The following is a 12,236-nucleotide window of genomic DNA, read 5'->3' on the forward strand; positions in this document are numbered from 1 at the left end:
AACCTCTTTTATTTGTTAAAATGTATGAGTGGGAGTAATAGTGTTGCTTGCTTTGCAAATGCCACTGATTCCATCATCACCTCACCACAGTGAGAGCATACGAATGCATGGGAGCAGCAGGTAGGCTGCATGTCACCTTTTTCCCTTGTGTAAGCAACCACAGTGGTCCCAGTGTGATCACATCTGAAATAAACCTAAGGCTTCAGACTAGGGCTGCTCGATTATGACAAAAATCATAATCGCAGTTATTTTGGTCAATATTGTAATCACGATTATTTAAAACGATTATTAGTGGGCCATATGAAACTTTATATGAAAGATTTATTTAAAGATAGTGATATATATAAATTTTCTGTAAAGAAGGTTGCTGTGACATCTACATTTTAGAGACCAGCGAAATGTCACAATTCTCAATACCACAGCAGAATAGAGTAACTAATATTAGAAAAAAAAAAAAAAAGGTCAGCAAAATTATTGAAAATAATTAAACTGCCAGTAATAAAAAAAAGCAAAGGAATACAATGCCAGTAATAAAAAAGCAAAAGAATACAATAGAATAAAAAAAAGTTACAAATGAAGCAAACTATGCTTTAAGTTTTTTTAATGCAAGTCTAAAGTATTCAGTTTGCAACCTAGAGAAATTGAATAACCTAATGTAAAATAAAACAGCATAGTATTCACTGTAAAGGTCATTGCACTCCTGTTTTTTTTCTTATTCCTCATCCTTTCCTATCCAAATGCATGCTACCGATGCGAAAACTCCAAAAATCGAACCTGATTTATAACCCTGTAAATTTCGGACCCAGTCTGCAATGACCTTAACAATTAAACTTCCTTTGTTTCTTATTAAAGCTACAAAAGTCCTTCAGCCAAGAGCAGTGAGTGATTTTGTCTTTGTCTTTTGTTGTTTGATTAATATAAAGCACACAGTTGCAACAGGAATATTAGCCCGCTGTCACTTTAAGAGCCGCACGGATCACTGTTACACAAGCATTTTCATTCTCAACTCTTTACGTTCATGTATTACATAACCGACGAGGGTTTACGTGAATTGTCACCGAGAACCGCATTTTGACACATTTTTATGTGTATTTGACCGTTTAGGCACGATGACTTTAAATGACCTTGTTGTGTTCCGTCTGTGAGCGCATACACAGTAATCCTCCCGAGGAAGCGCAAGTTCTCTTTCTCGCTTTTAAAAATATGAGTAAAAGAAATCAAGCACGTCCCATTTTGCAAAAGTCTCGTTACATGATTTTACTGATTCGCACGTGAAATTAGGTTTTTATGTAGGAGTGAAAGCGCACCGCTGGAAAGGGGGTGGAATGGGCGCAATAATCGTTTTATCTAGATTACTGTATTTTCATAATCGTTGGAGGCCGAAACCGAAACTGAATTCCGATTAATTGCACAGCCCTACTTCAGACTCATCTCAAATGTGTGTTTATATTGAAATAGCCATGTAAATGTTATTTTATAGATTACCATTTTCATTTGCTTCATTCCAGAGCTTTTGGATCTTCAGTCGCTGCCTGATCTACAAGTTCACACACTTTAATCCCATTGAGATGCAGATCTTCCATACACTCTACCATACAGACACCAACGTGGGGGGTTTCTGGCTCCGGCAAAACCATCGCTGCAGAGATGGCCATCTTCAGGGTCTTCAACAAGTACCCCACCTCCAAGATCTGAACCTCTGCCATCTGTTAGGGTTTAGTTTTAGTTCTTATGAGACGGTTTAACTGGCATGTATCTCTGTGAGCAGGTGGTCTACATTGCTCCTCTCAAAGCTCTGGTCCGAGAGAGGATTGAGGACTTGAAGATCAAAAATGGTCCATTGGTCCAGTGTATGAAACATTGCTCACACAGAAGCCACTTTAAAACCAAGCAGGTTTTTGTTGGTCAGCGTTGGGGATTCAAGTGGGATTCAAGTAATGGGGATTCATTATTATAAAAAGTTTAATTGCAATATTGTCAAAATCTCATTATAATTGCATTGAGGGTGCATGTAAACGCACTGAGTGTCACTTCAATTAGAAGTACTGTCACTTCAAGTAGAACTTCAGTTTCTGCTATAAAGCAGCTCTACAGGATGTACTTATTTATTTCCATTTGACCTTGATGGACTGAACAAAACAAACGAACCAAAAAAGATTCCCACATCAGGGAAGGCGGAGCCCTAGAGCACACCTACATTACCTGTTAAGTAACCATCACAGACCAATAGTACAACCCGAATTCCGGAGATGTTGGGACGTTTTTAAAATTTGAATAAAATGAATAAAATAAAATTGTATGCACAAAATGAGCTCATTTCAAATTTGATGCCTGCTACAGGTCTCAAAGTAGTTGGGACGGGGGCATGTTTACCTCTTCAAAACAGTTTGAAGACGTCTGGGCATTGATATTATGAGTTTCTGGAGTTTTGTTGTTGGAATTTGGTCCCATTCTTGCCTGATATAGTTTTCCAGCTGCTGAAGAGTTTGTGGTCATCTTTTTCGTTTGATGATGCGCCAAATGTTCTCTATAGGTGAAACACCTGGACTGCAGGCAGGCCAATTCAGCACCCGGACTCTTCTACTACGAAGCCATGCTGTTGTAATAGCTGCAGTATGTGGTTTTGCATTGTACTGCTGAAATACACAAGGCCTTCCCTAAAATAGACGTCGTCTGGAGGGGATCATATGTTGCTCTAAAACCTTTATATACCTTTCAGCATTTATAGTTCCTTCCAAAACATGCAAGCTGCCCACACCATATGCACTTATGCACCCCATACCATCAGAGATGCTGGCTTTTGAACTGAACGCTGATAACACGCTGGAAGGTCTCCCTCCTCTTTAGCCCAGAGGACACGGCGTCCGTGATTTCCAACACGAATGTCATATTTGGACTAGTCTGACCATAGAACACTTTTCCACTTTGAAACAGTCCATTTTAAATGAGCCTTGGCCCACAGGACATGACAGCGCTTCTGGACCATGTTCACATATGGTTTCCTTTTTGCTTGATAGAGCTTTAGTTGGCATCTGCAGATGGTACGGTGGATTGTGTTTACCGACAGTGTTTTCTGGAAGTATTCCTGGGCCCATTTAGTAATGTCAATGACAGAATTATTCCGATGAGTGATGCAGTGTCGTCTGAGGGCCCGAAGACCACGGGCATCCAACAAAGGTCTTCGGCCTTGTCCCTTACGTACAGAGATTTCTCCAGTTTCTCTGAATCTTTTGATACATTTAATCATTTAGCAGATGCTTTTATCCAAATGTTTATGATAATGTTATGCACTCTAGATGATGAGATATGCAAAGCCTTTGCAATTTGACGTTGAGGAACGTTGTTTTTAAAGTATTCCACAATCTTTTTACACACTCTTTCACAGATTGGAGAGCCTCTGCCTATCTTTACTTCTGAGAGACTCTGCCTTTCTAAGACATCCCTTTTATAGCTAATCATGTTACAGACCTGATGTCAATTAACTTAATTAGTTGCTAGATGTTCTTGCAGCTGAATCTTTTCAAAATGTATTGTTTTTTCAGCCCTTTGTTGCCCCCTTGCCAACTTGTTTGAGACCTGTATCAGGCATCAAATTTGAAATGAGCTCATTTAGTGGATCAAAGTGTAAAATTCCTCCGTATAAACATTTATGTTCTCTATGTTCTATTGTGAATAAAATATTGGCTCATGTGATTTGAAAGTCTTTTAGTTTTAATTTTATTAAAAAAAAAACAAAAAAAAAAACATCCCCAGCCAAAGCAAACTTTTCTGGATAGTCCACTTTGGTGAGCTGTTTCAAACTTGCACAAAGCAAGGTCTATATAGAAATGGTTTACTAAATCTGGTGTAAGAGCTTGATCGGCCTTCACAAAGTCCAGAACTGAAACCCTTTTGAACACCTTTATTTATGCCAGGTCCCATTGCCTAACATCTCTGAAGCTCTTCTGTCTGAATGGGAGCAGATTCCAGCTGCCATGTTCCAACATCACATGGTGAACTTTCCCAGAGGAGTGGAAGCTATTATTCCACATCAAAGGGTCAAACAAACCCATTGTTAATGCCTATGGTTTTGAAATTATATCTTCAACAGGCACATGAGTCTGGAGTTCAGGTGTCCACAAATGTTTCCCTGTGTAGTATAGCTGCTTGCAATGTATTAATGTCAAGGACCTTGACATAAATGAATTGGACACCTTCAGTCCTTCTTGAAAACACAAGTCCTTAACCGTGTGTAGTTGGATAACAGTGATAATGCTGAGTATCTGCATGCATTTGCACACATGTATGGGCAGTTCTTGATTTAATAGACTGACTTAAGGGTCTCCCTTCATCCTTTAGCCTCCTTTAAGACTCTTCTTCTTTAGGGATGAATATATAATTTTACATAAAATGCATCACACAAGGAGTACTGTTCTCCGCAGGCCTGCATTATTTGTATTATTTTGTCAAGACCTACATAAATGCTTATATACATAAAAAATAAATATAGGCTCACAATTCGAAAAAAAAGAAGAAAAAAAAAGGTAATTGTTAATGCTCGCAGTGAACTACATTGATCATCTACATAAATCCTTTTCAAACTGTTTTTCCCTTAACAATATGTCTTAATAGAGAAATTCATTTCTTAGTGTTAGGTTTGTGTTCCCTGAATTTGATGGCATGATGCAAATGTAAATGTATGTTAATTAACAAAAAACAGTAATATCTGTAAAAACATTTATTAAAATTAACCATTGGTCATCTATATTATCACACAATTAGATCATGATAGCCAAAGGTAATACATACTGTAACACCTCACTACCATGTTAAAATGTATGAATATACTATGGTATTTGTATGAAAAACAGTAGCCTAAATACATTTAGTATAAATACAAATACACAAATGTTATAGCTTAATAACATCCTTTAATACATGTCAAAATTACTAATATAATAAACTTCCATATGTCTATCCCACATGCCACAGTACCATGGTGCAGTTAGTATTACTACAGTAAATCCATGTAAAAGCCTTCTAACGGGATTGATCATGGTGCAATGTTTCTTGTGTTTGTCAGTGCTGTTGAGATCATCGGCGCCATTTCATCTGGCTTTAAACTAAATTACAGAGACATTTGTGTTTTTCACTGAATTCAGGTGCTTATTCTTGCTGGATCTCGCAACACTAGTCACGTGATCGAGACCGATCAGAGTGTAAATGTATCTGCTTGCACTGCGCTGCTGTTTGATCCGAGCTGATGATTGGTCCTTCATTTACGCTGTTTCGCTCTGCTTTTATCGTTTTATCGAGGGCAAAATATATTGTGATAATTATCATTATCGCCCAAACCTGCTTATTCCTTCTTATTTGGTTTTATCACTGTAAAGAGTCTTCAAAACAATCTCTGTTGTACATAACACTATATAAATAAATGTGACTTGACTTTATTTGACAATTTTTTTTTTTTTTTTTTTTACTTCACAGGTGAGGGCAGTGGTCATTGTATCCAGAACCAGCTTTATCTCATCACACACCTCAAAACAAGTGCGAGTCGTGGGACTGTCTACTGCGCTGGCTAATGCACGGGATCTAGCCAACTGGCTGGGCATCGGACAGGTTAGAAACCCACCGCAGTATGTAACCTGCATCCATTAGCGCATCTCAAATTCCACGTACATACCCTTTTAACACCACATCCCTATCTATTACATTTGACGAAAGACTTGATATTCAAATCGCTTTTGGAATCCATCCATAGACTGTTATATATAGGCAAATTAATATTTTCAGGATCAGTGCTCCTTCCTCTTCTCAGGTTTGATGTGATTTACATATGATTCACGGCAGTTCAAATCAAGCCCAAAAAAATCTTGGCCCTCAAATGGTATATTTAATGTTGAATGTAATTGATGGGTCTTGTTTCGGTGGAATCATGCTCGACTTGCACCCATAATGATTAGGGATGAAGTCAAATAAGGATATTATCTGTAACACTGTACTAACGGTACCATCATTTTCGTCCTGTTTCCATTACAGAGAGCCGACCAAACGTTCTGTCGGTCATTCTGCGTATAAATGCATATGTGTGAGCACATATGAGCACGCAAGGGTCTATAAATAAGCAGCACCCCTCTCCCAGCGTGTAGCAGCATGTTGGCGCTGTGGCTGCATCAGGGCAGACAGCAGTGGTTATGTAAACGTTGTTTTACTATTGCTGAAATGTCACCCTGCTAGACAGGCCTGGAAGGAAGGGCTGGGGGTCTCCATAAATCTGACGTGTGCTGTTTGGACTGAGGCGCGTCTCTAGCTGCCCAATCCATTATCCAGCCCTTTAAATATGTGCGCACACGCACCCAGGCCCGGGCCACTTGTGTGAGAGCGCAGTTGTGGGACAGGGGACAATGACAGGCTGTAATTACCCCCAGATGGGCCACTCTGTCAGGCACACAGCCAGCTGGGCACTCCATCTTTCGCTTTATTACTGTCTTTCTTTCGCACTTTCTGGACCTGTTTTTCTTGCTCTGTTTTGTGGACCCGTCTTTATTCATCTCTGTCTGTGTCTCTTTAAGGTGGGACTGTTTAATTTCCATCCCTCTGTTCGCCCAGTACCGTTGGAGGTACACATCCAGGGCTTTCCGGGGCAGCATTATTGCCCTTGTATGGCCAGTATGAACAAACCAGTCTTCCAAGGTACAAGAAGCAGTAACATGTTCACACTTTGAAGGAAATGATCAGGCGGAAATGCAAATTCTATAATCGTGCTCTCATTTCAAGTGTTCTAAATGATACATTTGTGTGACCCAAATTGAATTACAATATACACTACAATATAGCTACAATATATTTGAATATTCACAAGCATGAATAAAATGGAAGAAATTGTGATGCTCAGTTTGGTGGATAGTGGTGGAAGTCCTGCCTTAAAGGGATAGAAGACATTTTGAAGAATGTGGGTAACAGTTGTTTGTCACCATTGACTTCCATAGTGTCGAAAATAAAAGCTATAAGTCAATGGAGCCAACAACTGTTGCACATTCTTCAAAATATCTTTTTTGCGTGTGTGTTCAACAGAAGAAATAAATTCATACAGGTTGAGTACGATTGACTTGAGGTTGAGTAAATTGTAACAAAATTTAAATTTGGGGGTGAACTACCCTTTAAAGTTAAAGTTTTGCCGACTGTGATGATGCATTTCCACATTTTACCATAGTACTGACATCAAAAAATACCATTAAACATTTAAACAGTCCTTTATATTTTCATTTTTGAAACATTTAATTTACACATGTAAGACTAAACATGGTGTTATATAGTCTTTACAATAAATTTCAGAAAACCAGTTAACGCTGCACTGTAGAAAAACAAAAAAATCCGTAAAATGTACAGTAAAAAACTGGCAACTGTTGCAACGGTAACAAAATTTTAGGTTTTACAGTTTTAACTTAAATTTACAGCTAAATACCGTAATTTCATTAACTGATATAATGTTAATATACCTACCTACGAAGTCCTGAGATCTGTTTTGTACTTTTGAAATACACTGATAACCACCAAATGTCCATCACAAGCAGCTTTTAAATAATAACATATATAGAAGGTGCAGAGTGTCATTCACACAAGCACTAAACACCATCATGGTGAGACTCATTAAACTGAAATTTAACAACATTAGATGTAACATACAACCCTAATGAACATAACTGATAAGAAAAAACTAAGAAGAAACATAGTTATTTAAAAAAAAAAATGCAAACACAGGGAATTCTGGGAACGTCAGTTTATTGTTTTTCCCTGTAAATTTTACAGGAACTTACCGTTAACCATTTAACAGGTTTTTACTGTAGCATTTTCACTGTTTTTTACCGTTAAAATCACGATCATTTTTACAGTGTGCTGTGTGAGTTTTTATAATACAGCAATGCAATGGCTGAAGGAGTTGCACCAAATTTTATATTTCTCCTCTTTTTGAAAGTCGTTATAGTGCACTATAATGCATTTTATCTTTTGCTATTGGATCAAATGAAAACATAAAATCTTGTTTGCTCTAGTTTCTATCAGTATAGAAGTTTACCCAACTATGATAGTTTCTGTTTCTAAAAACCTCATAATTGTTAAAAGGATCCATACTCATAAGCTTTAGTGGGAACACCATTAAAATTGTCTTTTTTTCTTGATTTGTTTATTGTTCATTTGCCATCATTGTCACAATTTATTGCTGATTTGAAATATGCTATTGGAACACAATCTTGGCAAACAGTTTTGGAGATTTTGGTCCTTCCCATTCAAGTACAGTAGATGGGAGTTGAAATTGTATTCATAAGTTATAGATGCCCCAGGGATATAACCTTGATATGGCCTCCAGGTGAACTGACTTGCCTTAAAGCAACTCCAGACGAATTACAAATTATTCTTAGTGAAAATCGTACTTTTTGTCCTATATTGACTTTTTTAGTGTTGTTGTTTTATTTAGATCTTTTATGCATTTTGAGTTTGCTAAATTCCTATTTGTATTTAGATCTCAGTCTTACATTCTGTCCTGCAGCCATCCGCACTCATTCTCCTGCCAAACCGGTCCTCATATTTGTGTCATCGTGCCGGCAGACACGGCTCACGGCTCTGGACCTCATTGCATTTCTGGCTACAGAAGACGACCCCAAACAGTGGCTCCACCAGGACGAGAGAGAGGTCAGTGAGATAAGTCATCCTCAACAGTGTTCATGCGTCACCATGTTACTTTTTCAACTAATGATTAAATATATTACTCTTGCACAGGGTGCACAGGTGTTGTTTGTGTATTGTAGCAAAATGGGTGTTGTCATTCTAGTTTTGCTTGGCTTTTGTTGTACACTTGCAAAATATAGAATAAGCATACATGCAAACTAGTCGCTTTTGCTTATTGCAAGCTCATAGACAGGAGTGTGTTTGAGCAAAGTCTCTTTCTTTGTTCGACTTGAAGCAGCAGTGCGCAGACCGATCATTGTATGACATCAAAGCACCAGAGAGAGTAGATGGCTCTGCATGCTTTCGAATCACTCTCACAGTACTTTGATGTCAAACGCCGACCTGCGTGCCCCTGCTTCAAATCGAGTACACCCCATCTCAAGAGCTGATCCTCCGAGCCGGTCTGTTTTGACGGCACACTTACGCTCACATCCACATGTAAACATGTCGTCAGCAAGGAAGTTCTTCATTTTGAGTGAAACAGACATACAAAGTTCGCAATTTGTAATACAAAGTTGACTTTTTTTTGCTCAAGTTCGCTGAGGACGTTTCAATGAAAGCCTCAGCAGAACTGTTTTGTGTCTTCAAGCAACACAGCGGAGTTTCGATACTGAATGAATCCTTGTTTTTGAATGAATCAAGTGAGTCAATGAATCAGTAACCCATTCATAAAGACAGTAGTCACTTGCCTCGTTTGAATGAATGACTAATGACTTCGCTCATTAAAAGTGTCGTTTTCCATCATCTACTGGTGGTTTGGTTTCATATTTATAGGTAATGCATTTTTCAAAACTTTTTTAACTTGAATGTTCAAAAATATTTAAAACGTTAATCTTATAAAAATGATTTATGCATTTGAAATGTTGTGTAAATGCATTTATGGCACCTCAGCTTCATCAAACAGTCTGTAAATACATCTTATGTCACTTCAGATGCAGTTTTCTCTGCAGTGAAAAAATGGAGTTTGTTGATAGTATGCGCACACTAATGTGAACGTTAAAATTAGGAAAAATAAATGACTCCACTACTCACAAAGAGAAGTATGAACACCGATGACAAGAGAGTTGCACTGTTTGTGGAATAAATGTGCTTTATTTACTTATGTTGTCTCTTCCCTTTATTTAGTTGTCAGAGTGCACTAGAATGCTTCATTCACATGTTAAATTCTCAAAAAAAAACTATTTCTGGTGCCCCCAGACCCTCCTACAAGGGTCATATTCCGAACTGTCACCTTTTTTGACCACTTGTGAGTTTGCAGGTATGAATAAAAACACTGCTCTAATGGTCTGAATGAGTCGGAAAGAGTCACAGCTAGATGAGGAGAGAAAAAAAGTAATGCAAAAAAGTAACATAACAGATTACTTTTTTTTTTTTGTTAACTTTTTAGTGAATTTTCTTCCTAAAACAGCAGTAACAAACAAAAAACAACTGTGCAAATTCAGAACCACCCCAACCCACTATAAAATAATTTTCACATGGATTCCAGAAAAGATGACACAACATCAAACGCTGAATGACACAAACTTACAGTTTCCACACTAGATCCATGCACACAAGAAATTGAGAGTTCGACCGAGACAATGTCCAACAAGCACACAGTCCAGGTTCGTCTGGCCATTGTGTGAGGAGGACTCCAACGGTTGACTAGCCATTTTTGCTGCTGTGAGAGCAGCTAAAAGTAAACATCTTTGTTGGACGGACAAGGTGAAGTCCCAAAAGTCATTCATGAAAAAATGGCACGGAGTCAAACATATCTCAGTACCCAACAAATATAACAGGTCCTGTGAGAGCTAAATGAGAGAGAAGGGCACTCCCCCCCAAATAAAACTATGCGAAAACGTGCCTGAAGATCTTTGCGAACAGAGATTACACTTAGGAGAATATGACAGATTCATATTCAGAAGAAAAAAAACCTTGAGAGTGTGATTCCTTTGGTCCAGATCTATCTAGGATATGCATTACATATTCATATCTGCATATCGACATTACAGAATTCATATCTGCACCCAATACAATTTCATAATCTGAAAACTTCAAGAGACAATTTCAAAACCGAGAAAAAGTAAACTAAGGAGTACAAGGGCATAAACTGAAAGAAATACAATATTCCTATTCTCCACTATTGTTTTTATATGTGTTATTCTACCATTTGTATCACAACCCTTCTCTAAAATAGTAATATTTAAAGTCCTCCGCACCAATATTAGGACACCCTTGGTTTTAGTATCCGAAGATGAGTGAGATACCACTTCATAAAACTTATTATTACACCTGTGTATATCCTCCTCTTTCAAACACTATATCAATCTTTCTTCATCGCAAAAGATCCAGAAAACCTGGTGAGGGCCATTTAGCTCATTAATATTAAAACTCAGAATATTAAGGTCAGTCATAGGTATCAAACAGAATTACTGCATAATAAGACAAAATACAAGTTTGAACATAAAACCAGTTGAGTCTAGCATTAAACCACCCCCCACCCTCCCCGTTACCATTCAAAAAAACAAACACATTCCCATGAACTATGGCAGATCAAACCAAGAACAAACCTTGATCGGCCAGCACCTCTTAATATGGTCCGTGGCGTCAACAAAAACCTGCACATTACTGAAGCACCAACATTGGCCCCATAGTCACATATTGACTAGGTAGTATTTCTATTTTTAAAAAATATATATATAAATTAAAAAAGGGAGAGAGAAGGAATACAACTAGAAACATAAATAAAATAACATCATAATCAGTAAGCGATACTGTATGCACAATGAAAGCTTCTAGTAACTATGAATTAAGAACATTAAAGTGAACAGTGAAATATCAGTCACCCAACCATTTAGAGCATCTCTTCTCCGATTAGACAGCAAATGTCCAGCTGGAGTTCACTGAGAGTTGGTGGATGGATGGGATCTGTGAAAATCTCTTGCTGCTTCTGGGGAGTGTAGCATTTTAGGTTCACCTTGATTGAGAATGACCTTCGGCGTTGCAGGATAGAGAAGAAAATTCTGGATGCCAGCGTCTCTCATCTCCTTCCTAATTGGCGCAAATGCACTTCTTCTTTTTGCGGTGATTGGAGAAAAATCTGGAAAGAAAGACAGCGTTGCTCCATTGGAAGTTTTCACCGTGGCATGAAGTCTGGCGGCCCGCAGATTGAGCTCCCTGTCCATGTACCGTAGCAGTTTAAAGATAAAAACCTGTGGTTTAGCGCGATCTGAGGAGAGCCTTGTGTACACACGATGCGCTCGCTTCACTTCAATCTCTTTGCCTGCCAGAGACGGGAGCTACATCGGTAGCGATGTTTTTAAAAAGCCCATAGGGCCTATTGTGATCCTGTAAGTCCACAACCTGTTGCTCGAGCGCGGCAACGCGTCTATCGTGATCTGCAACAACTTTCTTTTGTTCTCTCATCTCCCCTGTAAGAAGATCCAGTTTAGAGCATAGCGACTGAACAACTCACATGTGAGAAGCCAACTCGTTCCGCATCGCAATTAACACGAGAGCTTTTTCAAATCTTTTTGCATTTTCACTGCAAG

General features: G+C 38.3%; 1 pseudogene across 1 annotated transcript in view; it reads left to right on the forward strand.

Moving 5' to 3' along the window:
• Nucleotides 1–12,236, forward strand: part of LOC306878052 (activating signal cointegrator 1 complex subunit 3-like) — a 223,968-nt pseudogene that overhangs the window by 185,982 nt on the left and 25,750 nt on the right. The window contains exons 24-28 of the transcript in view: nt 1,509–1,686; nt 1,769–1,843; nt 5,470–5,601; nt 6,555–6,675; nt 8,528–8,670. The product of the transcript in view is annotated as an activating signal cointegrator 1 complex subunit 3-like (transcript). The remainder of the gene's footprint in view (nt 1–1,508; nt 1,687–1,768; nt 1,844–5,469; nt 5,602–6,554; nt 6,676–8,527; nt 8,671–12,236) is intronic.

This window comes from Barbus barbus (genome assembly GCF_936440315.1).
Source record: "Barbus barbus genome assembly, chromosome: 12".
Taxonomy (NCBI): Eukaryota; Metazoa; Chordata; class Actinopteri; order Cypriniformes; family Cyprinidae; genus Barbus; species Barbus barbus.